The sequence below is a fragment of the Peromyscus maniculatus genome, chromosome 11 (genome assembly GCF_049852395.1).
Source record: "Peromyscus maniculatus bairdii isolate BWxNUB_F1_BW_parent chromosome 11, HU_Pman_BW_mat_3.1, whole genome shotgun sequence".
Taxonomy (NCBI): Eukaryota; Metazoa; Chordata; class Mammalia; order Rodentia; family Cricetidae; genus Peromyscus; species Peromyscus maniculatus.
In genome coordinates this window covers 47,929,315-47,946,405 of record NC_134862.1, presented here as the reverse complement: position 1 = coordinate 47,946,405, position 17,091 = coordinate 47,929,315, and the positions used below count along the sequence as shown (strand labels likewise).

The 17,091-nt window shown below is 40.3% G+C and overlaps 1 pseudogene; it reads left to right on the top strand.

Annotated features, from left to right (window-relative positions):
- Positions 1–15,680: 15,680 nt before the first annotated feature.
- Positions 15,681–16,045, top strand: LOC102907554 (large ribosomal subunit protein eL42-like; annotated as a pseudogene).
- The last annotated feature ends 1,046 nt before the right edge of the window (positions 16,046–17,091 follow it).

Below are 17,091 nucleotides of genomic sequence, written 5' to 3'. Positions count from 1 at the left end.
TTTCTGTGTACTATACATCAGTAATATTTAATGGAAAGTTCACTGATGCTTTATTAAAAGACCATTAATTAGTCATCTTTACTGTCACTGTCGTGTAAGAATGTGGGCCTCTAGTTTTTTTAAGAGAACCTAAACATATGAAAGTAGCATTAATTAATGAATTAAAATTAATTCATTAATTAATCATTCTTCCTAATCCCACTGACGTGTGTGTGTGTGTGTGTGTGTGTGTGTGTGTGTGTGTGTGTGTGTGTGTGTGTGTGTCGCTCTGTATATTTCAAGCTGGCCTTGAACCCATGACCCTTCAGTTCTGCTTACTATGCTGCCATTATAGGCATGCACCATCAGGCCCAGCTCATTTTTCTTATTTTTAAATAATGTCATTAAATAATGTCAACTAATCCAGATCAAAACACCCTGCTTTAGTTACTGCTCTTGTCATGGTGGAAAATATGTCAGAAGCAACATTTTGCAGTAAGATATCTTCTGGCTTCTGGTTCTTGTGGTGGGGGACAGGTGGCTTCTGGAGGCTGCCATCTGGCTTGTTCTTCTCTCAGCAGAAAGGAACCAGAGCTCATGGTGGAACCAGACACTGAAACCACCTATTCCAGCTAGTTCTACAAGCCAGGGCACTCTTCTGGTTAGAATGTGAAGGATCCCCCACAGTTTAAATGGTCTTTAGCTGAGGGTGTTGTTTCAGAATGCTACGAAGTCTTTTAAACAGAGAACCTAGTTGGCACATGTAGGAACTAGAATAGATCACCAGTGCTCCAAGCACCATGCCTCCCCTGAAGTATGTCTCTGAATCAAAAGTCAAATACAACTCATTCCCATTGAAGTTGTCTGTGTTCGGTATTCAGTTACAGCAATGAGGCATGTAAGTAACACAGCAATGTTCTCAAAAGTTCTGCTGACTCCTAGATCGACACCAGCAGCTGGTGACCAAGTGTTCAGACACATGAGCCTGAAGGGGACATTTTATATGCAAACTATAATACAGCCACATCAATGTGAGCATGAACAGAATAGCAGCCATAAGTTAACAGAGTGGCTTTGAAATCCACCTCCCCAGCTCTACAGTGAGATAGTTCTACACTTTTTGGTGATGATTTCCCTTCCTCAAGGAAATAATTGTGTGGAAGGTTTATGAATCTGTAGTATACAGAAGCTAAGAACCAGACAATTGGAGGCATTGACACAGCACTCTTGTTATTTATTATTAATGTTCTACATCTCTCTCAGTATTTATCTTAATTATCTTTCATGTTGGTGAATATTGTATATTTTTGCTAAATAATTATTACAAGAGTATCACAATAAGTTAACATGGAGTAGATATTAATACAAATTTGCAGCTTAAGCATATGTGCATCAATCAATGATGTCATATATATATATACTTCATTGTTTTTGACATTATATGAATTTCACGTAATATGTAATATTGTATTAATATTTTAGAAATTACAACCATTTTGCAGTCCTGTCCTGAATGATTTAAACTAGTCATAAGTTATTTCCAGGTAGTTGGTGTTAAAAAAGAATTGTGGTTTTTGAATGCATATAAAGTATCTTTCCTATGCTATCCAGAAAGGGTGGGTTTAGTTACTCACTCCACTTTCTGCCATTTGTGAACTCTAAGTTCTCAAACAATTCTTGGAATCCCCTGTGAAGTGAGAGTAATATCACATGTGTAGAACTAAACTTATCTTCACATGCTACCACTCACCATCCTTGATTTCCCTTCTTCTCTGCTCTGACATATGCATACTATTCATCTCTATCATGGCTGTTGAAACCTACGGATGAACACAGTAGGGCAGCTGATGGACATCCTTGAAGATGCTGAAATCTATGTCAAGGACCACCATCCTTTTACATCAGAAACTGCTTGCATCACAGGAGCTGCCAGCAGCAATGTACTGATACAGGCCTCAGTGCTTTCAGATTGCACTAGCATCATTTCAGCAACCATTTCCATGCTTACTAGAACACGAAGTTGAATTGAAGTTGAATTGGAGCTGTATCTAAGATGTTGTGCATGGTAGAGGGAGGTATAGAACTAAAAATGAGAGAGAGACAGAGACAGAGAGACAGAGACAGAGAGAGAGAGAAAGAGAGAGAGAGAGAGAGAGAGAGAGAGAGAGAGAGAGAGAGAGAGAGAAATCCACAGCAACACAGAGAGATAGAAAACAGAAAATTGACAAGGAATAAAAGTGCCTTTATTTGTAAACTGAATTCAAGCTTAAATGTTTTTATTTCAACCTGAATACTTACTGTAATTGGTGCTACTTAGTAGTCAGAGCCATTGCAGTTTTTCTTGTGAAATTATCAGTCATGTTTACTATGTTTCTGGTCAACATCATGTTTATTTGTTTCTCAAACTGGGCAGGATTCAAGTTAATATATGACTTACTTCCTACATTACACATTTTAATATGTGTGGATAGACACTACACATAACAAAATAGACAATCATCTTTCCTGTCATGCTTAATCTTTACTGTCAACTTGACTGTATTTAGAGTCACCTAGAAAATTGTTGAGTCATATGTCTGGGTGTGTTTGTGGGGGACGTGAGAGTGTTTCCAGAGAAGATTAGCCTTGGTGGAAGACCCACCCTAAATGTAGTTGACCCCCTTACATGAGCTTGGAGCAATGGGGATAGAGGAGAAAACCAGGAGAATGGCTGGGTCATCCTTTATCTACCACCTGGCCTTCTTGTCTCTACCATGTTGAAATCAATCTTCTGAAGCTTTAAGCAAGACAAATTCTTCCTTGATTTAAGTTATTTCTATCTAGTATTTTGGTCACAGTGATGACAAAACTAATAATATATCACCTGATAACCTTGTATTGAGACTCGGTGTATGGTGTAGGGGACATATTGTGGACATCTCTCTATGCATACATTTGTATTTACTCTCTCACACAAACATACAAATGTACTCTTACTTAACTATGATCTTATAGTATGGGCTTTAGATAATTTCCTTTCTCCATACATCATTTTACTTTTCCACTTTATAGGAAGATGAATGAGTTCACCCATGAAGAAATTTGGCAGAGTCCTTTTCCTTAATGGAGTGTTAGTTGTATATTCTTAATAGTAACAAATAATTCATTCTGAATAATAATGAATGATACAGTATTTCAGAGGGTAAAAGACCAAATGGTTATAAGACTTTCACTATATGGTCAATCTACTAGGTTGAATGTCATGGTTATTACATTGACTGTTTTTTTCAGTTTTTATAACAATTGTTTCAACAGACGAGCAAAGTGAAGCATACAATGACCATCCACACATCACACCTGCATCTGCATTTACCAGTGAATAGCATCTTTAATATTTGTTGAGATGCCTCTTTATTAGTTTCTTAATGCAGTCTTTTTGACTTTTCTCCTCTGAAACATCTTAAACACCTCTTGTTCCTTCATCCCTAAAGTATTCAACCTCTGTTCTTCTATACTCACATCATCACATGTAATTACGATTCCAGGTTGAGTGTCTGAAAATTTGAAATCTGAAATGTTCCAAAACACAAACTTTTGTGAGTGCTGATGTGGTTCCTCACATGGAGCAGTCCTCACCTCAGAGGATGAGCTGTTGTGAAAATGTAAGTCCCTAGAATACTGCATCAGGTCACCCCAGTCTCTATGTAAAAGGAGGACATGAAATAAAGATAGATTTCATCTTTCTACTTAAATCCAGACTCTAGGGCCAGAACCCCACTATGTATATACAAATAATTCAAGCTCTAGAAAATCTGAAACCCTTCAGGCGTCAAGTATCTCAGATAAAGGGTACCCAAGCTGTGCCACACACTTCTAACAAATCCCTCAGTATTGTTTTACATGTCGATGACTTATTCAGAGAGTCAACTTGCAAAAACTAGGGGGAATATCCTTTTAACTTTAATTGGGTAGCTCAATTCTTTTAAAACAAAGTCATACAGTCCTTAAATGGCCTTTGATTCACAGAGTTTTATCTTCATCTTCTTTGTCTATGCACTCTTCACAATATGCCACTGTCAGTAAACTAGGAGCTATTTCTCTCCAGATGTGGGGAGGAGCTACAGGTCTGAGTGAGTTCTTTCAGGGAAAGCATATTCCCATTCGGCTTTTTACAGCTGCCATTTTACAGGGACTACCAGCCTGAGGACCACTGCCTTTCAGCAGAGAGAATGTGACCTTGGCTCTTTACTTTTTTAAAAAAGAAATGATTTATTTTTATTTCTTCAGTGTTCTGTCTACATTTATGTTCGTTCATCGCGAGTGTGGCTGGTGCCTGTTGAGGTCGGAAGAGGGCATCGGTTTCACAGGTGGTTGTGAGGTGCCACGTGGTTGCTGAGAACTGAACCCCTGTCCTGTCCAATGGCAGTAAATACTCGAAACTGCAGATCCATCTTTCCAGTCATTGGGCTGGGTTTTCATGCAATCAAAGAAACAACTGGTGAAACCATCCAAGCGTGGGCTTCAGGAGACATACTCCTATGGTGCAGCAGTGACACAGGTATCCACCTAACAGGACAGATTGCTTTCGCACGGTGGCCAGGATGAAAACGTGCTTTCCCCATGTCGTTCCACACACTCATTTTGTTCTTTCAAATCACTTGCTGCCATTACAGAAACAACTAATCTCCCGGGATGAGGTGAAGCCTCTGTCTTTTCTCATATATCTCTATGTACAGCACAGAGTCTCAGCCCATTCCAGGTGCTCCCAAATTCTGCCGTGTACATTGAAATGAATACGATCCTGTATGGAGCTGGGTCTACGACCATATCACCTTGAACATACCCAGTTTCTTATTGGAGTTGGAAAGATCAGTTGGCGTAGGAGGGAGGCTTGTACGGCATGCATGTGAGTCTGGGTAGGGGAGAAGGCCTTCCTGCTTGGGAGGAGCTGCTAGTCCTAATGCGCTTGTAATATGCATGTGAACTTTGAGCTGTTGCCATGCGGAGGAAGGAATTACACTTCTGCAACTCACTTCCACCACAACCCCCAGGGGAACTCTAACGCAGGCACTGAACTAAGCCCATACAGCTGTGAACTTGATATTCAGCCTCTCTGGGTGCTATGCAACCTAGTCTGCTCCTTCCTGCTCCAGCAACCCCACCTCCTCCAGGTTCCTGGAAGGAAATCCCAGCCAGGGGATGGGATAGCAGAGAGCACTTCAGTTTCCCTGTTGAATGCACAGAGCCATCAAGGGCGGCGGTGAAGGAGGGTGAGCTGGGGGCAAGTATTGTTAAAAAGGGAACCACTGACTTCCTGTGAGCATGGGTTCTTCTCACCCCTGCCTGCAGCGCTGTGGAGGCTGTTGACTCCATCTTAAAGGACACACACATAAATACACTGAACCTGCTGCTCCAAGGTCCTTCGCGTTGGGGGCCAGGAAAGCTCTCTCTGGTAACATAGATGACCCCATTTTCCTATAGCTAAGGCCACCAGGCTTCTGGTTTCACATGTCCCCCAGCTGCTGCCATAGTTGTGGATCTGTGTCTCTTATTGAGAGCTCGCAAGGTTCACAGCACATGCTTTGCAGCTGCACCACCCAGCTAGAGGGTGAGACCAGGGGAGCATGGCAGGCTGAGATCATTTCCGCCCACATCAGAAGGCAGAGAGAAGTTTGCGGAGAGCTACAATGAGCCCGCCACCAACTGCTTTACATCTTCTGGGCCAAGATGTCTCTTCCTACACCATGCATTGATGGGAGACCACAGGGACAGAATGTTGTGGTGGGAACCGGCCTTAAAAATTGCATGGGTTTTAGGTGTAAGAATTCTTTCCTTACCCCTGCTTCTCAGCAATTCTGTTCAGCACATCTCAGCTCCACTTACCACTCCCTCGTAGGATTTTATACACATTCTGAGTGCATGGGCAAAAGGCAGAGAACAAGAACGTCGGTGTGGGAGGAAAGAGTAAGGAGCTTCGGGAGAAGAGAGGGAGGAAAAGGAGAGGGACACAGAGAGAAAGAATGTGAAAGAGAATGAATACACCAACCAAAATTTTCTTCAAACATCACAACACAAAGACAAAAGAAAGAACATTTCTTTTTTAATGGAAAATAGAAACAAGTTGGTAGCAGAGACAGGAAATCGTAAGAAAATTGTTTTATTTTATTCTTTTTTAAATCTTCATCCATGACTGCTGTCTATTATGAATCTCACCATAAGGAAGAGCCTGAGAGATTTTCCACTTCTCCCCCCACTGACCTGCCAATGTGGGTGAGTCACCCTTGGGATCTTTGCTTTCTGCTTCCCACATAGTCTCATGGCCTTTTCTGTAACCTGCCCCACCCACCACACTTGGACCCTAATTGCTGCCCCCACCCTCTTTCCTGTGCCCTGCACCTTCTACTCACTCAACCTACTCACTCAAGCATCCCTGATCACTTCCTCCTTCAAGCCACAACACCATTTCACATCAGTCACACCACCCTTTGCTGGCTTAGCAGTCTGTTTTCCCTTCTAGAGAGTGAGATGCTGGTCAGTCAGCATGGACTTTCTCTCGGCTTAGTTTTTGTGTTCTGAGGTCCTATGACCAATGCAAAAACAACAACAACAACAACAACAAAACAAATCCCTCAAAGAGTGAATACATGACTCTCCTAGAAGAAGGAAGTCTTCCCCCATGTGTTGTGGCTATCACATAACTGTGCTACTTGCTCTAACTCAAGAAGACAGGCAATCCATTTCTTAAATATAAGCCATTTCAGGACATCACTAGATACAACTAGATGTGGGCACACACAAAGTACCATAGATTTCCATATCTCTTGGCTTCAATTTAAAATGCTTTAGTTTGAGACTAAGCATTTATGTGGTTGCCAGGGAAGCCCCTAAATACAGTCTTTCTCAGCATTGCAGTTTTTAGTTCAGAAAAAAAAAGGGGTGGGTGGGTGGGTGGGTGGGTGGGTAGGAAGATCCTCTTTCTCAGAAATACTAACTAAATGGCTCCTTTATGGTGATTGGCACATGTTTCCACTGTAAAACCAATGCCTCTGGCCAGGAAAGACCTTTCTTCTTCTGGGCTTAGATCTCAGTGATACAGTACTTCTCTGTAATGACCTGTTCCAAAGCCAGGGAAACGAGAGAGAAGTGCAGAGGTGTTTACTCAAAGAGCAACCACCTGTCAAAAATAATCAGGTGAGGCAGAAGGCGAAGAGAGCCAAGTCTTAATTCTTTGAGATTTATATTAGATACAAAGAACTTCATTTATCATCCAGTTCTAATGAAAAAATAAATAAAAATCTCATCTGCTGTTTGATTTTAGTATAATGTATACTTTTAAACATAATTTTAAAGAGAGAACTTCACTCATTTTGATAACTGAGTCATATCAGACCAAGAAAACTGCTTGCTAGTGACAAGATCAGCAAAATTCTTGATTAATAGGAACTAATAGGAAAATTTTAAATAAAAAATTTTTTAAAGTTTTTTTGTTTTGTTTTGTTTTTTGTTTGTTTGTTTTTTAATGGAGACTAAAACTTGGTACATCGTCATAGAGAAATTAAAAGTGAAAGTAGGTTTTCATGACTGTCTACTCTGAGTTGTTCTGTGGTGGTCTTTTTCTATTAAAGCATCCAAACTGGAGAGTGGTGCCCAGCAGAATGACTGGACAGTGTTGCCATTAGAAATATCATTACCAGCTTCTTTGGCCCTGAAATACAATGCCACCACACACATTTTGAGTGCATGAACAAAAGACATAGGGAAAGAAAGATGGGTAAGGGGAGGAGCAGGAGGGGTGAGGGTGGAGTTGAGAACATAAATGAGAATGAATAGATTAACCTCAACATGTGTGAAAACATGAAGACAAAAGATAAAAAGCTTGTTTCTGGATGAAAAGTTACCAGGCTATACAGTTAATTTGAATGGAAAATAGAAAAGAGTTGGTCTCGAGATGGAAATGCATGCTATCTTCAATCCCTCCCAAGCATCTCTCTCTGTGCCCTCTTTGTTCTTCATGATTCTCAACACCGGGCAACTGAAAGTTTTTAACATGTAGGTAAGTCTGCTGTTTCTTGGCACCTCATCTGTTTAAAGTTTGGACTTGAAAGTTAAATAAAGCTTAAACTCTTTATCAGAGCCCAAAGGCTCCTGAAAGCTCCAGTCTGGTCCTGGTCTCTCCTCGGTCCTACATGGCTTTTCACTGTTCTCTTTTGCCTGTCCACCTTGAGCTCACCCTGATCTCATTCTTTGTGCTGAACTCAAGCCAATGCTCCCCACCACCAGTTCCTGTGGTAGAGACACAAGGCTTGCTCGCTTCAGAAACAAACAAACAAGTATGAAACAAGACATTGAAAAGTCTTGAAATATGTCAAGAGCAACTTATTGCATGTGAGGATCAAACCATCAACTCAAACCCCAGAGTCATACACAGGCATTCCAGACAGCAGAACTATAACTCTCTAGATCTCACAACACTTACTAGCATACTAAATAAGAGGTTAGAAAAGATGAAATTCAAACTGCTTTGTTTAAAAGTACTTTAAATAATGGATTGCAATATTTGAGGACTGGACTAGAATCTTAGCATTTTACTTTTTTTGTTTTTGTTTTTTCAAGACAGTTTCTCTGTGTAGCTTTGCGCCTTTCTGCCTCAAACTCACAGAGATCCGCTTGGCTCTGCCTCCCGAGTGCTGGGATTAAAGGCGTGCGCCACCACTACCCAGCGCATTTTACTTTTTTACCCATTTATCACTCTAAGTTAGTTTTCTAACTAGGAAGAGTCAAAGGCTTAAAGTGGTTTAATGGCCAGGAGCAATTGAGTCACAAAATCAAGAAAAGAATTAAGATGTCCTGATGGCTGCTGTATCTCACTAAGGTCTAGATTGTAGGCTATATTCTCTGAGAATATAACATTTCCTAAGCCTCTTCCATATTAGCAACACTGTGCTAGACTCTTGACATGACATTTCATTTAATTTAAGCTCTAATATCACAAAGTAATGTATACTTCTTCATTTGAGGAAACTGTTAAGAAAAAAGAATCACTTTTTATGAGATCTTACAATGCAGATAGATACAGGAGTTTCATATTTAGAAAGGCAAGCTGGCTTAAAGATTTGAGTGTTGTTTTAATACCTCTAAAAGCTGTATTTATATTCAAGATTCCTCACACAGGAAAAACAAATATACACCATTCTTTCTTTAGCTCACTCATATATTTGTATATATGTAATCCATTCTCTCCTTTGCTAACAGATATTTATCAGGCACCTTCCAGAAGATAGGTACTGTTCCTTGTATCAGATACACAAAGGTGAACAAGTTAAGCAAGACTTAATCCTTTGAGGAACATATTTAAGGGACATCAGATGAAAAGTGAGCAAAGAAATAGACTAAAAACAATGGTAAGAAAGAAACAAGGACTTGAGATGAGGTAGAAAATGAGAGTTGAGGATCTACTTCAGAAAGGAGGGTCAAAGAAGGACGTTATGAAAAATACCCAGTGGCACAAAGTATTCCAGGACAGAGGCCTGTCTGAATTCAGCATATGGAATCAGGTTAGGGTGAACTGAAGATGGGCAGGCAGAAGCTACAGTCAAAAGCCACACAGGGACAGAAATGAGAGCAGGATGGAACTGGAGGCCATATGACCCTCTGGGATCTTAAATACTTTAAGTTTTATTTAACTTTCAATCCCAAACTTAAACAGACTTAATGCCAGGAAACATCAGTGTTACCTACATCTGAGAAACTTTCAATTGCCCAGTGTTGGGAATTGTTGGAGGCCAGCTCCCGCATTTATTTATCCCAGGGACTCTTGAGGAGTGAGGGGTAAGAGATTTAGATGGAAAGAGAGAGACAGACAGGAACACAGGATAGCCTTGGGAGGGCCTGGGTCAAAACCCACCAGCCCCTTCTGTCTCTTCTAAAGGGTTTTTAAAGGAATGCCAAAGGGGGAGCAAAAGACTTTCCCTCATCACAGCCAAGTGCAGAACATTCCAAATGCCTGGTAACCATGCACATGGTCAAGCCAACCACTAATGCAGCCCTGCTGTGTAAATCAAGCTCAGATCTCACTAGGAAACCTCTGTGGACCCCAACAAGGAAGCATGAAGACAACAGCAAGAGTGAGCATAAAGAGAGGTACTAGAGAGAGTCCAGCTGAGGAGTGATGCTGGCTAGACCCAATGGCAGTGAAAATGGGAAGAGATAGGTGAGGTTGATAGACATTTTAGAGGTCGAACTGAGAGCTGGCTTCTAGGTTAGCCTGACCTTTCTAAAATATGGATTGGGAATGCTAAAATAGGCACTTTGACATGACTTCGTGCCTGGCCTGAATGACAGTGTCATCGGAGGGTGCCTACGCTACCATAGGGACATCTTTGGGTCTGACAATGTGAGTGGTTATTGTCCCCAGACCATGTGGCAAAGTGGGTATGTCCTTGAGGGCCAAGGCTTTTTATCTCTGTGGTGTATTATCTGTGTAACTTCTCCTTCTGCCATGAAGTGAAGAGGGCAGAAGACCCAGGGAATAAGACAGCTCACGATGGAGCAGACAGAGTCCTTGAGTGTGTAGACATTTGCTGTCAACCCTCAGACACCATATTAGATTGTCCTGTAAGATAAAAGCCATGTCTAAGTCTATATGAAATAAATCCTACTGTTCCAAAAGGTAGTATTAACAATGCTGAGAGTAAAAAGGACTTCCACTGAAACAGGCTTATCTCTGTCAAAGAGAGTTCAGACTTTATATGCTCGCTTCTTCCTGGACACATGTAGAAAATGATTTTGTCTTTGTTAACAGGAAGAGGAAAGGTGTCAGATTAAGTAAGTATAGCAGAGAGAGATTTGTCATCTCGAATTAGGTGTTCAAAATTAATACATTCTTTTGTTTTCTATAATTTGAATTAAATCAAACTTTATTCTTAGGAAATTTATTCTCTATATTGTGGTTCCAAGAAAGTGATGAGAGCTTTAGGTTCTGCAGAAGCAACAAGATATATCCCCATCCATTACAATGGCAAATGATTATAATTTGTTTCAGAATATGGGTTAGGGGAGCTATCTTTGTAGAGCGTACAGTTCTGTGGAAAATAAAGAATCATTTAGATAATTACTAAACAATGTAACAAGTACCATGAAGAAGACAAAAATTTCACTGGACAAATACTGGTAAGATTTTTTATTTCTTCAAAGAATTTAGGTAACAATAGAAGGATATGAGGAGAAAAGCAGGATTTTAAGGCTGACAGACATCATATGTGAACTCTTTTACCTTGAAAGGACCATGGCTAAAACTTTGTTGAGCCAATGTATGCGACTGGGTTAAAGGACCTCAGAGATTGTGAGACTGGGAACTTCAGAAGTTGGGGAAGGGCGATGTTAAATCCTACAGAAAGGTTAAGTACAGGAAGGTAAGTACAGAAACAGAGGGTTTTTTGTATTAGGAAGTCATGGAGAATACATTGTACAGTGAGAACAATTAATGTTAGCTAAGTTAAGCGTAGGGGGCCATTTTTATTGTCTAAGATATGTGAGAAACAGGAGCTGGAGAGTTGATAGCTCTGTGGTTAAAAGCACTGGCTGCTTTCCAGAGGACCCAGGTTCAATTCCCACTACTTACATAGTAGCTCACAATGGTCTATAACTCCCGCTCCAGGGGATCTGACACCCTCACACAAACATACATGTAAAACAAAAACAAAAACAAACAAACAAAAAAACCCAGTGTACATAAATATTTTTAAAAAATCTTAAAGATTTAGAAAAAAAGGAACTTTGAGAAACAAAGTCAGAACTACTATACACAGAGAGAAACTGATAAACTCAAGATATGTTTAGGAAGTGAAAGTAGAAAGATATTGTGATGAATTAAATGAACTTAATTTTAAGAAGATATGAACCATTGGGTAAAAGTTTTTATAGTCACAAAATTCAATCTATTCTAAACATCCTAGCAGCTATTTCTATTAATAAGAGCAAAGTGTAGCTCACCTGCATCTAAAAGCCCATTTTGTCAGCCTGAGACAGATTCAATATTGCTTCCAAAACTAGTGAAACCAGAGCTCATATGCTACAAAGTTCAAAAAAATTACAATAGAGGGTGGGCCTCTTAAAGGTGCTTTGGATGTTCGTCAAAGTAGTAAATGATGGCTTTGCAATGCCAAAAGCGTGTTTGTAGAAATTTAAAATAAATTTAAATTCTGGAAACATTTGATCTCAACTTTACACATGCTCATATGCCTTTAGCTCATGTCTTTTTTTTTTTCATTCATTTTATATATCAACCACACAGCCTCCTTTCTTCCCTCCTCCTGCTCCCCCCAACTCCCCCCTACCTTCTCCCCCATCCCCTCCTCCAACAGGGTAAGTTCTCCCAGGGGGGGACAGCCAGGCCTGGTGTATTCAGTTGAGGCAGCACCAAGCCCTTCCTTGATAGCTCATGTCTTATTTCATCTAATTCACTTTAGTGGAATCCAAGCTAGGATTCATGGGACAGTTCTGCCACATGACTCTGTGTTGCAACCTAGAGCATCAGTATGACTGTTGTTTGGAATTTTAAAATTTGCTTTTACCATTTTGGAAGTAGCTTTTACTCTGAGCAAGCCTAAAACAATTATATTGCTTTCCTGCATCTTCTAGGTTGTACCACTGTATCTCATTCTTCTGAGAGACGTACTTGCTTTATAAAGCACATTTGAACACTGCTAAATCAGGGTACATCTGTAATCAACAGTGTCTTCACATTGGCCAGAAAAAGAGCAGCAGCTCTCCCATTTGTGCCTCCTAGCTCAGAGAGTCCTTGTCACTAAGGTTTAGCTCTGTGGTCTCCATCCCCCACAGTTTGACACTTCAACCTCATGGCTGCCCTTACTCTGTCACCTCACCCCTCCCTATGTGCAAAGACTCTTGTCCAACTTGCAGAAAGAGATGGTAGGAAAAGGTCTCAGGGGAAATCTCTCTCTTCCATTGGCCCCTCCTTCCCTCCTCTTCACTGAAATTGGAAGTCTAGTGCACATTTTTATGCTTGCATTTTTGTGCGTCATCTGTGCCTGGTGTACCAGAAGCCAGAAGAAGGTGTCAGATTTCTGGAACTGGAGTTACAGTTGGTTGTGAGCTATTCTGTGGGTACTTGGAGTTGAACCCTAACCCTCTAGAAGACTATTCAGTGCTCTTACCCTCTGTGCCATCTCTCTGGCCCACAATAGACTGAGTTTTATCTGTATTTTCATTAAACACAAAGACAAGAGAGTGGATTTATCCAATAAGGCAGACTTCTTTGTTCAGTAGAAAGGTGTTTTTTTTTATGTTTCTTTTAAAAGTATTTCTTTCTTTATTTTTATGTGTTATGAATGGTTTATAGGCCCCACGGTGACCTGAAGGAAGTGTTATGTCCCCTGAACTTATAGTTATAGACAGTTGTGAGCTTCCATGTGGGTTCTGGGAATTGAAGCTGGGTCTTCTTCAAGAACAGCCAGTGATCTAAACCCACAAAACATCTGACCAGCTCTAGTACAGAAGTTTTTAAATGATAAAATGTCAGAATCTGAGAATGTGCATTTTTCAAATAATAAACATATAAAAGTAGTTCCTAGAAAAAAAAGTAGTTCATAGAAAAGTTTTGTTCTCCTACAATATTTTGTTCATTGATAATAATGTTTATTCAATCTGTTATTGTGACCATTGATTCAGTCATGGATCAATATCACTTTCATCAGTACATTTTCCTGTAGGGCAAGCACAAGCTTCTCCACCATCCTGAGCCTCTATTCCTATCAACTCCAATATTTTGTATAAACCCAGCCTTGTGTGTAAATTTGATCATTGGTTCATTCATTCATTCATTAGATTTTTCCATAAGATCATTATAGTAACCACCACTGATTAGACAAAACAGTCTATTATCTACAAGTCAAGTTTATAGTGAAGGAGGTAGAGATGTAGAAACATAAATGAATACATCACCAGGTTGGGAGAAAATTAACAAAGTCTTAAGGTAGACAATCTCTATGAGGAAGTTAAGCTGTTGATTAACGAATGTTCAGGGTGATAAATGTGAAATAAGTAGGAAAGAGCATGTTCAGAGCATAGTATGGGAAAAATGGAAGATATAAGTAAATGGGTTGAGTAATGTCCCCAGAAGCTGAATTTTATTCAAATGAAACCTGGAAAATATTGGTATGTTTTAAACAAGACTTAATATAACCTTATTTGTATTGATAGAAGATTAATTTACTCCTTGGAATGGCAATTGAAGGGATGGAAGATAGAAATTTGGAGATCAGTTTAAAAGGTTTTCCAACAGTACGAGTGCTTCATCTCATGTGTTCCAGGTGGAGATAGAGCAGAATTAACAGGTGTCTCACACAGAGTGAAAAGACTTGTTCACGAATTAAATACAGTTGTAAAAAGAAGGGAGAAATAAAATGCAAACTTTTTTCTTTCTTTCTTTTTTTTTTTTTAGAAAAATTTACTGTGTGCATATTGGTACATCTGTAGATAGGATTGAGAATTGAGGCAGGTTTAAAGAAGGGATGGATGAAGACTGCCAGTGTCTGTTGGGTTGGCGCCAAGTCAATCAATGGACTGTCAAGAATGTAGCAGCAAATTTAAGTCTAGAGACTTGACACTAGCTGATGCTACTAAGAGTAAATCATGAGAGAACCTGCATGAAGCAGCCCAGAGACAGGTGTACTACTGCATCTAAAAGCAGTGCAACAGCAAGCTGTATGATAAAAGGGTTAGACAAACTAGAACAGATGAACACCAGCCAAAGCAATATGCAGCGACGTTGAGAGGCCAAGAGCAAGATGCGGCTCATGATGTAAATCTGTATGTCAACACGAAAGACTTGGCTCAAACTGCAAATCTGTGAGTCACTCAGGAAGGCAGAAAGGGGCCAACACCGAGTTCTTAGTGTGTCATAGGAACCCTTCCAAGTCAGGTGGATAGAGAAGACCCAACATGAACACTCCCGTGAAAAAGCCAATCAGGGTCAAAGACCATGTGTAGATGGTGTTTTGGAAGCTGACAAAAGACAATGGCTAGAGAAGTTAAGACGAACTCTAATGCTACTGGGAAGTCACATAGGACAGAGAAGAGGGTGACAGTGCAGCATCTGGCCATGTGAACATCATTAGCAAGCCTATCAAAATGCATGCTCACAAGGATTCTATAAGTCCTTATTATTCTTAGGATAAAGATAAAGTCTTGGAACCTGGAAGGCCTGGCAAGCTTTGGTTCCTGTCTCTTTCTGCAGCATCATTTCCCACACTTTGCTGTTCTTCATGGTACCACATATAGCCCCTTTCATTCCCTGTACGCAGGTTTCTTCTTTAGCTCCATTGTTCTTTCTGCTGAGAATATTCCTTTTTCTCCCCACACTCAACTAACATCTACTATTGTTTCAGATAGAGATAGACAGTCAACCTCTTCATTTCAGGCAAACTTTTCAACATCAAGATTAGACCAAATGTAACATTGTGTGTTTCAATCAGAGATTCACATGTTTCCTGTGTTCTGAACTTATCAGGAGGATTAATTAATGACTAGGTTTTCCACCATAGTAAGGTAGGGCATGGAGCATGCCTAGTTTTGATGATCATTTCCCCTCCTCATGCCAGGCAAATGATTGTCTTCTATCAAGAGCTCATTTGTCGAATGAAAAATGTTAATGTCGGCTGGCCTTGCCTCTTTCTTTCTGTGGCAATATCGCTCCTGCCATCATGGTGAATATTCTTAAGACCCGTCGGACGTTCTGCAAGAATTACGGCAAGCACCAACCCCACAAAGTGACATAGTAGAAGGGCAAGGATTCTTTGTATGCCCAGGGAAAGTGGCGCTATGACAGGAAACAGAGCAGTTATGGTGGGCAGACTAAGCCTATTTTCTGCAAAAAGGCTAAACCTACAAAGAAGATTGTTCTGAGACTTGAGTGTGTTGAGCCCAACTGCAGATCTAAGAAAATGCTGGCTATTAAGAGATGCAAGCACTTTGAACTGGGAGGCGATAAGAAGAGAAAGGGCCAGGTGATCCAGTTCTAAGCTGATCTTGTTATGAAGACAATAAAATCATGAGCTTGTACTCACACAAAAAAGAAGAAAAATGTTGATGTCCACTTCTGTAACCTCATGTAAGCTGTTTATATAACTTCTGTAGCAAAAACTGTAGAAAATGATTTGAGCAATTTCTGTGATACTTTCCTTAAATTTATTGTCAGTCAGTTTTCTTCATTTTAAACCTTGATTGATCAAACTTTGGAATTGTTTCAGATGCACACTGCTGTAAACCATTACGCTTACTCCATCTGAAATGCAGATACCCTTCTAAGGTTGCTAAGGTAACATGACTTTCGTATATTTTATATACGTTCTCCCTTTTAATATGATGGCATACCATGCTTTTTCCATCTGATCCCCAGTTTTTTCAAACACTTTACTTAAGACCAAGTTAACAGAACACAACTGTTTGCTTGAAGACAGACATGGCCAATTCACAGAGTTGGCCATGAAAAATGAGTTTTAATAGACTGGTACAGGTATGAAAAAGGGAGAGTCCTTATTCACACTTGGTGAGAGGTTAAACTAGTGCAACCACAGTTGAAATGAGTGTTCATGTCTCTAATCAAGTGTGGTGGTTTGCATGAGAACAGGCCCCATAGGCTTATATATGTGAATGCTTAGTCACCGGGGAGTGGAATGGTTTGAAAGGATGAGATGGATTAAGAGGTGTGGACTTACTGAAGGAAGAGTGCCACTTGAGGTGGGCTTTGAGGTTTCAAAAGCCCACACCATGACCAATCTCTTGCTCTGTCTACAGATCAGGATGTACAGCTACTGCTTCAATGCCTGCCTGCATGCTGCCATATTTCCCACCATGATGATAATGAACAACATCTCTGAAACTAAAACAAGCCCCCAATTAAATGCTTTCTGCTATAAGTTGCCTTGGTCATGGTGTCTCTTCGCTGTAATAGAACAGTGACTAAGACATCAAGCTAGAACCAGAACTACCACGTGACCCAGCTATGCCACGCCTGGGCCTGCGTCTAAAGTAATCTAAACTCTACTTGTACTTCCATGTTCACTGCCTCTTTATTCACAACAGCAAGGAAACTGAATCAGCTTAGAAGTTCCT